Source organism: Boleophthalmus pectinirostris, unplaced genomic scaffold (genome assembly GCF_026225935.1).
Source record: "Boleophthalmus pectinirostris isolate CB_2022bp ecotype Guang Dong unplaced genomic scaffold, ASM2622593v1 HiC_scaffold_11, whole genome shotgun sequence".
NCBI lineage: Eukaryota > Metazoa > Chordata > Actinopteri > Gobiiformes > Gobiidae > Boleophthalmus > Boleophthalmus pectinirostris.
The window spans coordinates 21,024,119-21,041,618 of record NW_026570994.1 but is presented as its reverse complement, the minus strand read 5'-3'; the positions used below and the strand labels follow the sequence as shown (position 1 = coordinate 21,041,618).

Genomic DNA, 17,500 nt, shown 5'->3' with positions numbered 1-17,500 from the left:
CATTTTTTGAAGTACCATCATTTTTTCCTCCATAAACAACAAAATCTCCTGTCTTCTACAAACATGTTCTGAAGTGAAGTTAAATCGGGATGCAACAATAACGGAAATATCGTGATATCGAAAGTCTCACAATAATATCGTGGGCTGTCACAATATATCGAATCACAAGTTCCAAGTAGTAACAGCTTATAAACATCAAGAACTACATCTCCCATGATTCATTTCAGCACAGACAGCATGAAGAAATATGTATGTATGTAGGTATTTTAAAAGCAAAAAAAGTGTCCTATCTACAATTACATCAGCCTCTCCAAAATATCGCAAAAAATATCGTAGCGTGAGATGCGTATCGTGATAATATCGTACAGAGAGATTTGGATATCGTTACAACCCTACTAATAAAACTACCGCTTCATGACATCACAAGGAGGAACAGAGCATTTTGAGCTTTGGAAATGTAGAAAGACGAAGAATAACAAAGATTTACTCAAACGTGTGTGAGTCCAGGTCTGTTTTGGAGCAGGAAACAACATTATAACACGACTTTAAACCTCACGAGAATCAGTTTTGTGTAATATCGGATCTTTAACGTCAACAATCTCAAATCAGAGCGTCCCTTTCTGATGATCGCGCTCGATCATTTCGCCTCCTCCTACGCCGCGGCCCTGTTGTGCTCAGCCTCGCCGCGCGTGTTTTGGACTCGCTAATGAACAGAGCTCAGTGGGGTACGGATCCTGCGGAGACGCGAGCTTTCCAGGCCACGCGGAAAGGTCACTGTGTCAGGTGATGTCAGACGCTATGAATAAATAAATAAATAAAATTAAAAAACAGCGATAGAGGTATAGAGATTTCTCATCTACGGCGCTGGTTTCCATCGGTTACATCTCGTGCGGTCTGTATGTACGTCTGTATGTTTGGGACCAGATGGGCTCAGCATATGTCGAGTATTATAGAGTGAAAGTGTCAACATACTGTAGGTTTGATATAATGACTGCAGAGCCAATTTTGAAGAAGAATTGCACAAAATAAAGCTAGAAATGGCATAATTTGGATTTTTCATTGTAGATTTCTGTTCAAAGTTCACATTTTAAACAAAAAATACATTCTAAATCGTGTTATAATGTTGTTACCTCCTCAAAAACAGACCTAGTAGTTGGGTTTTTTCATTCTGCTTTGTCGTTGTCTGTATCTCCAAAGATCAAAATGCTCTGTTCCAACTTGTGATGTTGCAAAATAGTCATTTTCAAGGTAACAGCTCCTTTTAAGGCTGTTGCAAAAACCGGAAAAATGAATCACTGCGGTGCATGTTGGGCCAACAACATGCACAGGTCCATTTTTAGAGACGCGAACCCGCCCAGACCTGTTAACATTCCACTTGTGACCGTGATAACCCAGGACTCACCCAGGACTAACCCAGGACTAACCCAGGACTAACCCAGGACTACTCACCCAGGACTCACCCAGGACTCACCCAGGACTCACCCAGGACTCACCAGGACTCACCCCCAGGACTAACCCAGGACTAACCCAGGACCCAGGACTAACCCAGGACTAACCCAGGACTAACCCAGGACTCACCCAGGACTCACCCAGGACTCACCCAGGACTAACCCAGGACTACCCCAGGACTAACCCAGGACTAACCCAGGACTAACCCAGGACTCACCCAGGACTCACCCAGGACTAACCCAGGACTAACCCAGGACTAACCCAGGACTAACCCAGGACTAACCCAGGACTAACCCAGGACTAACCCAGGACTAACCCAGGACTAACCCAGGACTCACCCAGGACTAACCCAGGACTCACCCAGGACTAACCCAGGACTAACCCAGGACTAACCCAGGACTAACCCAGGACTCACCCAGGACTCACCCAGGACTAACCCAGGACTAACCCAGGACTAACCCAGGACTCACCCAGGACTAACCCAGGACTAACCCAGGACTAACCCAGGACTCACCCAGGACTAACCCAGGACTAACCCAGGACTCACCCAGGACTAACCCAGGACTAACCCAGGACTCTAACCCAGGACTCACCCAGGACTAACCCAGGACTAACCCAGGACTCAGGACTAACCCAGGACTAACCCAGGACTCACCCAGGACTCTAACCCAGGACTAACCCAGGACTAACCCAGGACTAACCCAGGACTAACCCAGGACTAACCCAGGACTAACCCAGGACTAACCCAGGACTAACCCAGGACTAAAGGTGTGTCCACATTAGGGATGGGCATGATTAGTCAATTAATTGAAAATTGATCATTAAGAATTTCATCGATTACGTTCATTTTAATCGACAAACCGAGTGTAGGTTGCTGTGTGTATCGTGACCAAACAGGTGTGTACATGTGTCTCTGCATCAGAAGGAGCGAGACACAAACAGTGGGTCAGTCTGTAACGAACCGAAGCACAAATGTGGATTTAACCAGGATTTGTACAAGAAATTCCACACTTTCCGTTGCGTTGGGACAAGTGTGAGTCCATGTGCACAGTGGATAAAGCAGCACATATGTTTCTGTGTCCAGTGGGAAAAAGTTTTACCAGGTGAGAGTCGCTCAATGTGGATGACGAGGCCCCGCCCCCTCCCCCCGTACGCTGTCCTGGTTTTAACAAACACAAATCTGGTCACACTGACCTGTATTCACCTGAGTCATGCCGCATCAGCGACACAAGAGCTGTTTTTTTCTTCGCTTAGTTTACGCAAATTAGCGATGTGGTTTTAAGTTTCGTTTCAGTGAAAGTTGCACAAAACTGAATTAAACACATTATAATGTCAAACAGCTGATGTGGCTCTAGAGTCGTTACGGTTTATATGTCGTAAAGTTGAATTTATTTATGCAGATTAGTCGTGCAGATAGCAATAATAATGATGATAATTTTAATATAAAAAACGTTAATGATTAATCGATTAAGAAAATTTAATCGAATGCCCATCCCTAGTCCACATAGACCGTCAGGTGACCGCAGGCGAAAGGACCGCAGCAGCTCCGAGCCGCACGCAGGTAAGTGCAGCCGTCGCTCGATCGCGCTTTGCGGACACCTGCTCCACGTGCTCGTGCTTGGGGCTCTGTCTCTTAAGTCCGCAGATACCCGACCTGGAGCAGGACTCTGACCCGACCTGGAGCAGGACTGTGACCCGACCTGGAGCAGGACTGTGACCCGACCTGGAGCAGGACTCTGACCCGACCTGGAGCAGGACTCTGACCCGAGCTGCCACAGTGAGAGCTGGAGAGAAGCAGCGGCACTTGTTCCAAAGTCAAATGTTCCTTCTCCCAGACTACACACACACTACACACACACTACACACACACACACACACTACACACACACTACACACACACTACACACACACTACACACACTACACACACACTACACACACACTATATCCACACGACAACCAAAGTACATGTGCATCTGCAGCAGCATCATCATCATCAGAGAGTTTTCAGAGCCGTAGGGATTATTATAACACCGGGAGATGTGGGGTGGTGCAATATCATCACATACTGTTGAGCAGGAGAAACTCCCTAACCGCGACAGTCCTACCTCCTTTTACTTTTTGTTTAGAAGAGACAGGAAATTCCAGGGCTGAAATTATCCAAATGATTCTAGTGAAGGTGTATGGAGCACTTCCTGTATTACCATGTGACATCACAAGGTGGAACAGAGCATTTTGTGTGTCTAACATGTGTGAATGAAACAAAACACAACTCCAGGTCTGACTGTGACGAGGAAACAACATTAGTACATAAATTTAAAAAAAATAAAAAATTACGTGATACGGGTCCTTTAAAGCTGCACTATGTAACTTTTCTGGTTGAGGGTCCGCCACCCGCTCGTCTCCATGGAGATGCTAAGCGAGGCAAATTTAATACACATTTTGGCAACACTTAAATAACTTAAATAAATGCAAAAAAATGAAAGTTTAATGACGTACTCTGGAACATTTATGACAAAGCGATCGGCCTGTTGAGTCACGAGCTTCTATGACTCATTATAAATAGAAACTAAACTGTAATTTATTCATTTTATTAGTGTACTTTGTATTTTTTAAACAATACTGCACATTTATTATAGATTTTTAGGCATAATTCTGTTTTACGGTTTAATTTTAATCTTATCACCTCCACAGAAACAAACAAACGACAAAAATTACAAAACGCACCTTCAGATTCTTGTATTTTGTGAGATCCCTTCATTGTTTTTCCACGTAGCTGTTCCCGAATCCACTGATAGCGTCCGATCCTAAATAGATTTGTAAAGAGGAAAACAAACACAGCTCCAGGCCCCTTCCTTCCTCTTTTGTACTGACGCCCCACTTGACCCCAAACAACCCCAAACAACCCCACACGGCCTTTTATATCGACCAAAGGAAAACAAATCAAATCATCTGTGGATGTTTCAGTATTAGGGTTTATATTTGTTGTTTTCTGAGCTGTGTTTTAATAGATTCGATCTGGAGTTGTGTTTTTTTTGTGTGTTTGGCTGCTCGATTACGTAAAAAATCATTATCACGATTATTTTTGGTCAATATTGAAATCACGATTATTCAAAAGATGCATTTAATCAGCATTTCTCTCTCAAAAAACACACTTTGTTATTGATAATTTATGCAAAAACTGTTCAAATTGGAAATAAATACAGGCTACAAATATGAATCTTGGAGCAGTTTTGGGATGTTTAAAATATAAAATGAATAAAATAAACTTTGAATATTAAATAAACTGTATTTCGAGAATCTCATTCGTTCATTTCGTTTTTTCAAAATAAAACTAAAAATAAGAAAATGAAAAAACAACTATTTTCTTCACAATTTTTGATTTTGTGTTTAAATGAAAAATGGAAATGGACTAAACCAGGACTAAATCAGGACTAAAACAGGACTAAAAGAGGACTAAAAGAGGACTAAAACAGGACTTAAACAGGACTAAAAAACAGGACTAAACAGGACTAAAACAGGACTAAAACAGGACTAAAAGAGGACTAAAACAGGACTTAAACAGGACTGAACCAGGACTAAACCAGGACTAAAACCAGGACTAAAATCAGGACTAAACCAGGAAACAAAACAGGACTAAAACCAGGACTAAACCATGACTAAACCCGGACTAAAACAGGACTGAACCAGGACTAAAACAGAACTAAACCAGGACTAAACAGGACAAACCAAGACTAAACAGACTAACAGGACTAAACCAGGACTAAACAGGACTAAACCAGGACTAAAACAGGACTAACAGACTAAACCAGGACTAAACCAGGACTGGTTTATCACTTGCACGGGTGGTAACGGGCGGGTGCAGGTCTCTAAAAACGGACCCGTGCGGGACTCTGGGCCTCTTAGTACCGCGCCGATTCACTTTTTGCGACAGCCCTACATACATTTAATCGGAAATGTGAACAACCTCACACACAAAAAAATCCGATTTCACAAAAAAAAAAAAAAAAAATCGGAATTGATCGTTAAACCCTGCGGTCTGAACGTAACTTTAGACCAGTGTACTCTCTTGGACCACTGAGGATTACACACATATAAACCCACATGGGAACAGAAAAGAAACTTGTACGATTTAATGTGTAAAATGTAAATAAAGTGTTTTTATTCCCATCGCGGTATCAGAATCTGTCCATTGTGTAATACGCAGTTGCCATGCCAAACACAGGAGCTGAAAGTAGGCCAGCGCAGGCAGATCAATAGAAAAGCATGTGTCCTTCTGCTATTATTAGAAGTGATCACATATCAAACGTTACGGGGATGTGCTCCTTCACTTCACTGCTGCACCATTACGTTTTAAACCTTTGATTAAAAACGTGCGTCAAAACGATCAGAAATAAAGTTGTTTTAAAAAGTGAATTGCGGAACTTTTCTACGTCCGTCAAACGCTTTTCCCCGTGGACATTATTATTATTATTATTATTATTACTATTACTTCGTCTGGAATGTTTCACAGTGCGGCATTAAACCTTTCTATTGGCGTGGAAACCAAACCAGACCAAGTTACAGGTCAGATCTGCGGAGAGGCGGCAACAATCGCACCCAGAATGCCAGTTTTTTTGGTTTTTCTTGGTATTTTTGAGTTAAAAACACCATCTGTAATTGAATAAATGTAAAGTAATGCTGTTTAAAGTCACACTGTGGAACATTCCAGGCAGACTAATCACGTATCCATGGAAACAAGAAGGCGACGGAACCCACAACCAAAAAGTTACATGATTTTTTGGAATAGTTGCAAGGCGGGGTATCATTACGCAGTTGCCGATGCGATACATATCTCGATTCGATACGATATATTTCGATACGGTTCAATAAAAAAATAAAAACTAAATCGTGGCTGTGATACTAAAAGTCTTTGTTAAACCACGTCTTGTGCAAAGTTAAACTGAAACACAAACATTTTAATCATCAAAAAAGTTTCCTTTGTCTAAATAAGCAACAAAACTGCAGCTGTAACAAAATAATTCAGTAAAATACACACAGTTCAGTGAAAAAAAGACTAAATCATGGCTGTAATACTAAAAGTTTACACAGTTTTGTGCAAATAATAATAATAAAATATGAAAAACATCAAATTTACTTGTCAAAACAATGAAAATGTCAACACTTTTGTAACTTACACAAAATAACATTAGTTAAATATTAGTAAAACATTAGTAACATTAGTAAAATAAACCAAAAATTACTCTAGGTGATATATCGATACAGCAGCCCACGATATTGATACTGTATCATCACATTAAACGACACGATATAACGATATTTTCAAAGGTGATTTCTAAAAATGGAGGTGCACTGTAAACTTGTTATAAAGAATTTGAGTGGTGTTTTTCTCATCTCGTCACGCTGAGATTAAGATTAAAAATTCTATCGTAAAAATTGCTTTCAAATGAGTATTCACGTGGTTTATTGTTCATATTTTGGTAATTACTGTCCACAAAGTGCAGCGTCTTCTCTGTCAAATGAAACTGTTTTTGAACTACAGTTTTAGAAAGAGATGGTATTAATCACTCAGAACAGAATGTGAAAGACCAAATGATTAACGACTGAGTTGATGCAGTCACGGACAATGAATGGGTTTCGACATATGGAGATTTTCAATTTTGATAAAAAAAACAAAACAAAACCAAAAAAACAGGACTAAACAAGGAATGAACCAGGACTAAACCAGGACTGAACCAGGACTACACCAGGACTGAACTAGGACTAAACTAGGACTAAAACAGGACTAAACCAGGACTGAACTAGGACTAAAACAGGACTAAACCAGGACTGAACTAGGACTAAAACAGGACTAAACCAGGACTGAACCAGGACTACACTAGGAATGAACTAGGACTAAACCAGGACTGAACTAGGACTAAAACAGGACTAAACCAGGACTGAACTAGGACTAAACCAGGACTGAACTAGGACTAAAGCAGGACTAAAACAGGACTGAACCAGGTCTAAACCAGGACTAACACGAGGACTGAACTAGGACTAAACCAGGACTAAAACAGGACTAAACCAGGACTAAACCAGGACTAAAACAGGACTGAACTAGGAATGAACTAGGACTAAACCAGGACTAAAACAGGACTAAACCAGGACTAAAACAGGACTAAACCAGGACTGAACCAGGACTAAAACAGGACTAAACCAGGACTGAACTAGGACTAAAACAGGAAAACAGGACTAAACCAGGACTGAACTAGAACTAAAACAGGACTAAACCAGGACTGAACTAGGACTAAAACAGGACTAAACCAGGACTGAACCAGGACTAAAACAGGACTAAAACAGGACTAGAGATCGAACATTTATGTAAATTTGTCTGAACACATTCTGTACTGAACAGGAGACATGGCACGGAGGTGAGTGATTGACAGCGGTCTACAGCCAATCAGGACGCAGGGGGAGGAACACAATAACACACTTATACACTGTTTAAAAAAAGTCAGCAAAATTGCACTAAAAAAGGGACGACTGTACACAAAAAAGGGTTTGTCTGTGATTTATAGGCCCGTCCATGTGAAATCTTGACAAAAATGTATTATGTTTAAGTAATTTTATGAGAGAACAAAACTACAGAGTGCCGTTTGGCTTTAGCAGAAGTGATTTTAGTCTAATTTTAGTCTAATTTTGTTTTAAATTAAACTAGGGCTGGGTGATTTGGCCTGAACACAAAACTGATGATTTCTTCTCTAAAAAGCAAAAGCAAAAAAACTGAATGAATGAATAATTACAGTTTTAGAAAGAGATGGTATTAATCACTCAGGACTGACTGTGAAAGAAAACATGATTAACGACTTAGTTGATGCAGTCACGGACAATTAATGGGTTTCAGTATCTGGAGATTTTCAATTTCATTTTCTTTTTTAAAATATAACAAAAAAAATGCCTCGTCTGTAATCTGTAAACCCCCCCGTATGAGATCTTAACAACAAAGTCTATTATTTTTAAGTCGTCATATTGAATAAAATAAAATAAACATAAAACAGTGTCTCATTCAGCTGGACGTGAAGTGATTTTAGTCAAATTTTCATCTAATTGTTTTAAATTAAACTCGCGCTGGGTGATTTTGCCTAAAAATAAAATTAATTTTTTCCCAAACGCTTCAATTTTCGTTTGTTTTTTCCCCTCTCCGCTAAAAACGTTTTGCAAATCACAGAAACTCGTCGCTGTCAGTAATCATATTTAACGCACCGAGAGAAATCTGTCTTCGTTTTTATGAGATAAAACAACACATCATTTCTAAAACCCAGCTTCCTGCGCCTGCGGTGAGACTTTCTTTCAATTCCGACGCGATTTCCAACACGAGAAAGTGACAGAAATCAATTTATTTTCTTTAAAACAAACTGATTTGAACTTAACGGTTTAACTGATTTTTTTTGTACAGCTCTAAATGAAACTAATAGTTGTTTAATGTTTTTTTTGTTAGTTTTTTTTTGTGGTAACATTAAAAAACAATTTTCAATCTTAATAAATTGTAAAAATGAACAGCACTAAACTTGTAACTTGCAATGAAAAGCCGAAACTGCCCGAAGCCAAACTCTTATTTTGAAAAGGTCAGATTTAATGAGAGAACGTTAAGAGTTGTATTTTTATTGCACTTTTAGACCCTTTAAAATCCCAAGTCATAAGAACGTTCAGAATTCTGGAATGAAGGCGACTGGAGCCAAAGTGAAGCCGACGTTTTAGATATTTTCAATGATTTAAATGATGAGCAGGACTAAATGCTAATGGTTTTACAACATTATAACACAAAATAAATAAGAGTTTAGATTATCGTGATAGCGTATCGTCAAAAGTCTCACAATAATATCACGGGACTGTCACAATATGTCGAATTACAAGTTCCTTTACTTAAATGCGTTGTTTTATAGTAGTAACAGTTGATAAACTTCGGGAACTACATATCCCATGATTCATTTCAGCGCAGACAACACGAAGAAACATGTTTTTCACTTGAATTCTTGGGATTATGACGGAAATAAATCACACCAAATTCTTGTCAAGGTGTTTTAAAAGCAAAAAAGTTTCCTATTTCCAATTATATCAGCGTCCACAAAATATCGTGATAGTATCGTGATAATATCGTACCGAGAGATTCGGATATCGTTACATGTGCACTGTATATATACGAACAGTTTCTTTATACAGTCTGTGTGTTAATATTCAGGTCAATATTTCAGCAATTGTTTAAATAGAAAAAAAAAAAGAGCTTGCTAAACTATTTGACAATTTGTGTTTATCTTAAAATTCTTAAAGTAGGCAAGATTTCAAGTGGCCTGTTTGATAAGAAGAACTGCAAAACCATTATTGCAAAATTGGGTCAAAATAAGGGGAAACTCAATATTTTATGTGCAAAATTATAAGTGTTTTTATACGTATACATTTCCTGGTTTAGTCTTGGTTTGGAGTTGATTTAGTCCCTGATTTCTTCCTAGTTCAGTCCTGGTTTATTCCTGGTTTAGTCCCTGGTTTAGATCTGGTTTAGTCCTGGTTTAGCAGCTGGTTTGAATCTGATTTACTCCTTGTTTAGTCTCTGATTAGTCCCAAATTAATCTTGGTTTAGATCTGGTTTAGTCCATGCATAGTGCTGGTTTAGTCCCTGTCTTAGTTCTGGTTTAGGCCCTCATTTATTTTTGTTTTAGTCCCTCACTTAGTTCTGGTTTAGTCCTGGTTTAGTCCTGGATTGGATCTGATTTCATCCTTGTTTAGTCCCTGATTTAGATCTGGATTAATACTGGTTTAGTCCTTGCATAGTGCTGGTTTGGTCCTGGTTTAGTCCCTGTTCAGTCCTGGTTTAGTCCCGGGTTTATTTAGTTCTGGTTTAGTCCTGGTTTGTATCCGATTGACTCCTGGTTTAGTCCCTGATTTAGTCCGGAATTAATCCTGGTTTAGATCTGGTTTAGTCTGTGCATAGTGCTGGTTTAGTCCTGATTTTGTCCCTGTTCAGTCCTGGTTTAGTCCCTGGTTTATTTTGTCCTGGATCTGGATTAGTCCTTGTTTAGTCCCTGATTTAGTCCCGGATTAATCCTGGTTTAGTCCTTGCATAGTGCTGGTTTTGTCCTGGTTTAGTCCTTGTCCAGATCCAGTTTAGTCCTTAGTTTACTAAAAAAAAAACATATCGCTCTATATGACAAACTTCAGAAAATATAAACTGACTTATTCTTAGAACGACAGACTCCGGCAACTATGTACCTGAATAATGACTAAGTAATAAATAATAGCAATAAAAAGGGATTATTTTACGATCTTGAATTTATGCACCACGCTCTGCAAACGTGTCCATATCAAAAACATTATCACCTCTTACATAATTTTGCAGGTAACACAGTATTCCAAGTGCATCGTAAATGTTCAGTACGTGTCTCAAGGTTATGGCTGCGTTTGCTTCCTTATTACGGGGCATACTATTAGCTACGATGTCAAAACTACAATGCCTGACCTATCAACAAGGTTAATTACGACACCAAAAATTACACAGTCCAGACAGGTGTGCAACAGCTCGATACATAAAAAAACAACAAAATATACGTACTTTTTTTAGCGTATGCACTGTTAATTACACGTAAAAGTGCGTTAATTACATTGAATTAGCGGTCATCGATGTATCAAATCAATGTATTTTTAGCGTAATAATAAATAAATGAGAAATCGTGTTGTACTTTTTTTTTTTTTTTTTTTTTTTTTTTTTTTTAATGGGATGTGCAAGTTCGCTACTGCGGTAAAAAGCCAAAAAGCGTGTCCCGGGAAAGAGGCAGGGTGCAGACAAACATGACGTAATGGGTGCTGTTTTATTTTCACTTTTTTTCCGCCTATAGAGTGCCGTGATTTATTTATTTATTAATTTATTTTTTGTAGAGCCGTGTCCACTTTAAACACGTCCGACCTCACGCTACCTACGCAGATTTTTCGCTCCATTACCTACGAGCCATTTTACACACAGTTGAAACGGCAAAAAAAAAAAAAAAAAAAGGGGAAAAAAAAAAAAAAAAAAAAAAAACGTGTTAGAAATACCCCCAAAAAATGCGAGGTTTGACTAAGATACAACCCGCGTGCTCTTACCTGACGTCGTCTCGCTTGTCACGTCCAGCTGTAGACGCAAAATCCTCCCCAAAAAAAGCGGCGGTTGCGATCGCTTTTCGGCTTTTCGGGGGTCGGGGACAGCCAGCACGCACGCCCCGCTCGGTCCTCCTCCGTCCGACAACACCGCGGCGCTATCCTAAAATGAAAAACGTGGCAAATCCTGGTTAGAAATGAACTTTTAAGCTTTTTTTGTGTGGCTAAAATGCGGCTATCTGCGCCTAGAGCTAGATCGCTAACTACTTTTAAGGCTAGGTTAGAAGCAACAAGCGATTTTGACAGTTCGAGGGATTGTTGACTCAAGAATCGAAATAGGGGTTTTTACAGCAATAACAACAACAAAAATTCCACTTTAAATCCAAATTCCACCCGTTTAACACGTTTAATTTAGCTTTAACACGTTTCTGATTAAGTTTAGCTCGATGTTTTTCATAACTCGTGTCGAGTTTGTGAGTTTAATCGGTCATGTTTTGCCGTCGTCCCCTATTTCCCGAGTGGTACGGTCCGCATGAAGCGAGGGTAAAGGGAGGGGGGAGCTGTTGCCGTGGAAACAGCAGTAAATGGGGAAGATGGAGCCGCTGATTTACGAAGCCGTCTGCCTCCGTCTGTGCATTTTCCCGTCAAAAATCTGATTAAATTAAACATTACGAAGATGATATTGGTTTATTAATGTCGTAAATAATCACAAAGAGGTCGTATTTTGGTATGAAACGTGTAGGCTACGGTTTTCAAGCTGTTTCAGGCAAAATAAAGAACGGAAAAGCAAAGTACGGCGTAGGCTGCTTCTACTGGGTCAATACAAGTTTAACAAATAAAAACTTCCTCACATAAAAATAGTAAAAGTGCTGGTTTAGACCCGGTTTAGCCTCTTGAGACCTTTTGTCTGGTGTGCATTTTTTATTTTAATTTTATTTTTTATTTCTACTTGCACACAAATAGACACCATTGGTAAAAAAAAATCGTTATCTTCACCATCTAACAAGTGTTTACGCCTATAAACTTTTTAAATATGTTAAAACTTTACTTTAAGCAAATGTACCGCTTAAATTAACTATTGACAACTGTAAACTCGAGCGTCGTAAATCGGTCTTGGTCTCGTGACCGGCCTCAAGACCGCGTTTTTACGGTCTTGTCTCGGTCTTGATGGCGCTTGGTCACGGTCTTGTGTCAGTTTTGGCCTTTAAAAGTCTCAGTCTCGACCCTCAGAGGTCTTGGTCTTGTGCTGGTCTCGGGACTCTGTGGTCTCGGACTGGTCTTAGTCTGGATTAGTGCGGTTTTGACTACAACACTATAAACTCATCTAAATATTCCCAAGTTTATCTAACAAAAATCAATACAATCAATAAGATTACATCGTCCCAATGTCGTCAAACGAGGACGTGACATTTCCTGATGCTCTCGTCTGCTGTGATCACTAAAATGTGTCAAATTTTAATGCCACATGAAGACAGAGACATAATTGTACATAAATACGTTGGTTTCATTCATAACATTTGGATATAAACTTTACCCTGCTGTTTTTTGTTTTGGGAGCTGCTGTAGAAGATTCTTGTTGATTTTTGTTTCACTGAAATTGGTTCAGTGTTGTGATATCTCCACAATAAGAGGCAAAAAAATATGAAGACGCAGGGTCTCAAGAGGTTAAACCTGGTTTAGTCTTGGTTTAGTCCTAGTTTTGTCCTAATTTTAGTTCTGTTTTATTTCTGATATAGCCCTGGTTTAGTCCTGATTTAGTCCTGGTTTAGTCCTAGTTTAGTCCTGGTTTAGTCCCGGTTTACTCTGTGTTTAGTCCTGGTTTAGTCTGGTGTTTAGTCTGGTTTAGTCCTGGTTTAGTCTGTGTTTAGTCCTGGTTTAGTCTTAGTTTTAGTGTTTAGTCCTGTGTTTAGTTAGTCTGGTTTAGTCCTGGTTTAGTCTGTGTTTAGTCCTGGTTTAGTCTGGTGTTTATCTGTGTTTAGTCTGTTTAGTCTGTGTTTAGTCTGTGTTTAGTCCTGTTTAGTCTTTTAGTCTGGTTTAGTCTGTGTTTAGTCTGGTTTAGTCTGGTTTAGTCCTGATTTAGTCTGTGTTTAGTCCTGGTTTAGTCCTGGTTTAGTCTGTGTTTAGTCCTGGTTTAGTCCTGGTTTAGTCTGTGTTTAGTCCTGGTTTAGTCTGTTTAGTCCTAGTTTAGTCTGTGTTTAGTCCTGGTTTAGTCTGTGTTTAGTCCTGGTTTAGTCCTGGTTTAGTCTGTGTTTAGTCCTGGTTTAGTCTGTGTTTAGTCCTGGTTTAGTCCTGGTTTAGTCTGTGTTTAGTCCTGGTTTAGTCTGTGTTTAGTCCTGGTTTAGTCTGTGTTTAGTCCTGGTTTAGTCTGTGTTTAGTCCTGGTTTAGTCTGTGTTTAGTCCTGGTTTAGTCTGTGTTTAGTCCTGGTTTAGTCTGTGTTTAGTCCTGGTTTAGTACAGGTGTAAGAAAAAATCGATTCAGTGATATATCGTGATACTTCATTGCACAATACTCAAATAGATTAAAAATGTGTCCGAATAGATTTTTTCAATAATTTTTCACAAAAATTCATTAGTTACATTCACTCTTTTGATGATTTAAACATTTGTCTCAATTATATTCCATACAATTGTGTTCTTGTGAAGGTGCAGTTGACTGTATTAATAGAAGTAATTATTGATAAATCACAATATATCGTTCTATGTTTTAGTATCGGAATATATCGGAATATATAAGGATATATCAAATCATAACATGTATATTATGATATGTTTTGTATCGTCAGACTCATGGCAGTGCACAACCCCAACTGTTTAGAGAGACGTAATATTTTATATTTCCAAAAGTGTTTTTATAAGGATTGATTTCCTGGTTTAGTCCTGGTTTATGCCTGACTTAGTCCCTGGTTTAGTCCTTTTTTAGATCAAATTTATTCCTTGTTTTGTCCCTGATTTAGGGCCGGATTAATCCTAGTTTGAATTTGGTTTAGTCCTTGTTTAGTCCTAGTTTAGTCACTGAGTTATTCCTGGTTTAGTCCCTGATTTAGTCTTGGCTTAGTCCCTGATTTAGTCCTGGTTTAGTCCTGGTTTAGTCCTGGTTTAGTCCTGGTTTAGTCCTGGTTTAGTCCTGGATTAGTCCTGATTTAGTCCTGGTTTAGTCCCTAGTTTAGTCCCTGATTTAGTCCTGGTTTAGCCCTAGTTAAGTCCTGGTTTAGTCGTGGTTTAGTCTCAGGTTTAGTCCTGGTTTACTCCTGGTTTATATCAAATTTAGTCCTTGTTTAGTCCCTGATTTAGGCCTAGATTAATCCTGGTTTAGATTTGCTTTAGTCACTAGTTTAGTCCTGGTTTAGTCCCTGATTTACTCCTTGTTTAGTCCTGGTTTAGTCCCTGGTTTAGTTCTGGTTTAGTCCCTGGTTTATTCTTGTTTTAGTCCCAGTAGTTAGTCGTTAGTTAGTTCTCATTTGGAAAAGAGACAAACTGTAATTCAAAGTAAGAAAAACGTAATACTTATTTTACATATTTAAAATGTTTATATTTATATTTATTTTGAATATTTGTCACTTGTTTCATTTTACATTTTTTAACATTTACAATTTAGAAAAGACAAACTGTAACTATTTTAATGAAGTAAAAAAGTGTTATTAGGTGTATATTTATATTTATTTGTATTTTTCACTTGTTTTATTACATTTTTTAGCATTTATTAAAAAGAAACAAACTGTAATTCTATTTTAATTTAAAAGTGTTATATTTGTTTTAGGTGTATATTTATATTTTTATTGGGGGTATTTTTCACTTGTTTCTTACATTTTGGACATTTTCTTACAGCATTTTGTCAATTTAAAAGAAACAAACTGTAATTCTATTTTAATTAAGTAAAAAAAGTGTAATATTTGTTTTAGGTGTATATTTATGTTTATTTGGGGGTATTTTTTACTTGTTTCTTAGCATTTTGGACATTTTCTTACAGCATTTATCCCGTAATTGGGCACATCTGTTTTGGCGGAGCGTCTGCCGACACACAGAGCTCTGTTGTTTTTTAGCGTCTCGTCAACAACCGTCCAGTCAGTTCACAAAAGTCCAAAACGGTAATGAACGTCCAGAAACGACATAGAGTTTAGCCTTGTTTAAGACGAGCGACTGCTGCCTACACCATGTGCAAACACAATGGACGTACAGGCGATAAAGAGCGCTCTGTGCAGCAAAGGACTGTGGGTAAAGACGGGGATGCGGTCGGACGAGACACTGGCCTATTCTGTTTACATTTCACAGCGTTTGTCACTCAACGTCAAATGCGGTTTCTGCGACAGCGTGTGGGGATGTTTTGTATTCAACGTTTTTGTGTTTATCTTAGAATTCTTAAAGTAGATTTGATTAAAAACAATTAAAAATAAAATAAGACCGGAAAATACTTCATTGCCCTGGTTTATTCCTGGTTTAGTCTTGGTTTATTCTTGTCTTAGTCCCTGGTTTAGTTCTGATTTAGTCCCTTGTTTGATTTTGGTTTAGTCCCTCTTTTGGTCCTTGGTTTAGCCCCAGGTTCCGATCTGGTTTAGGTCTGGTTCAGATCTGGTTTAGTCCCCTGATTTATTCCTGGGTTAGTCCTTGTTAAGTCCCTGGTTTAATCCTGGTTTAGTCCCTGGTTTAGTCCCTGGTTTAGTTCTGGTTTAGTCCCTGGTTTATTCCCTGGTTTAATCCCTGTTTTAGTTCTGGTTTAGTCCCTAGTTTATTCCTGACTTATTCCGCTTAGTCCCTGGTTTTGTTCTGGTTTAGTACCTGGTTTGGATTTAGATTAGTCCCTGGTTTATTCCCTTGTTTAGCCCTGGTTTAGTCCTGGTTTAATCCTGGTTCACATCTGGTTTAGCCCCTAATTTAGTCCTAGTTTAGCCCCAGACATCTGATCTGGTTCAGTCCCTGGCTTAGCCCTGGTTTAGATATGGTTTAGTCCTGATTTCGTCCTAGTTTAGTCCTTTTTCTGTCCTTGGTTTAGTCCTGGTTTAGTCTTGATTTAGTCCTGGTTCATATCAGGTTTAGTCCCTAGTTAATCCTGCTTTAGCCCCAGGTTCCAGTCTGGCTTCGTCCTGGTTTAGGTCTGGTTCAAATCTGATTTATTTCTTGTTTAGGCCCAGATTAATCTTGGTTTGGATTTGGTTTAGTCCTAGTTTAGTCCCTGGTTTATTCCCTTGTTTAGTCCTGGTTTAGTAGGACTCTGTTGGACTCTGTAGGACTCTGTAGGACTTTGTGGACTCTGTAGGACTCTGGACTCTGTACTCTGTCTGTAGACTCTGTAGGACTTTGTAGGACTCTTTGGGACTCTGTTGACTTGACTCTGTGGGACTCTGTAGAACTCTGTAGGACTCTGTAGGACTCTTTGGGACTCTGTGGACTCTGGACTCTGTAGGACTTGTTGGACTCTGTAGGACTCTGTGGGACTCTGTAGGACTCTGTGGACTCTGTAGGACTCTGTAGGACTTTGTAGGACTTTTTGGGACTCTGTTGGACTCTGTAGGACTCTGTAGGACTCTGTTGGACTTTGTTGGACTTTGTAGGACTCTGCAGGACTTTGTAGAACTCTGTAGGACTCTGTAGGACTTTGGTGGACTCTGTTGAACTAGGTTTGAATTTGTAGGACTCTGCTGGACTCTGTTGGACTCTGTAGGACTCTGTAGGACTTTGTAGGACTCTGCTGGACTCTCTTGGACTCTGTTGAACTCTGTGGGACTCTGCTGGACTCCACTGGACTCTGTAGGACTTTGTAGGATTCTGTTGGACTCTGTAGGACTTTGTAGGACTCTGTAGGACTTTGTAGGATTCTGTTGGACCCTGTAGGACTTTCTTGGACTCTGTAGGACTCCACATCGACTCTTTGGAGGACTGTAGGACTTTGTAAGACTCTGTAGGACTCTGTAGGTCTTTGTTGAACTCTGTTGAACTCTGTAGGACTTTCT

The 17,500-nt window shown here is 39.2% G+C and overlaps 1 protein-coding gene across 5 annotated transcripts in view; it reads right to left on the bottom strand.

Annotated features, from left to right (window-relative positions):
• LOC110166292 (muscleblind-like protein 2a) overlaps positions 1-11,848 on the bottom strand; it is a 168,103-nt gene extending 156,255 nt beyond the window's left edge. For 4 of the 5 annotated variants that reach the window (XM_055166206.1, XM_055166214.1, XM_055166199.1 and 1 more), the window contains exon 1: positions 11,562-11,847. The gene's annotated coding sequence lies outside the window, so the exon portion shown is untranslated. Of the gene's footprint in view, positions 1-11,561 lie in introns of all 5 variants that reach the window. The other variant, XM_055166185.1, reaches the window with a different exon arrangement.
• Positions 11,849-17,500: the final 5,652 nt, after the last annotated feature.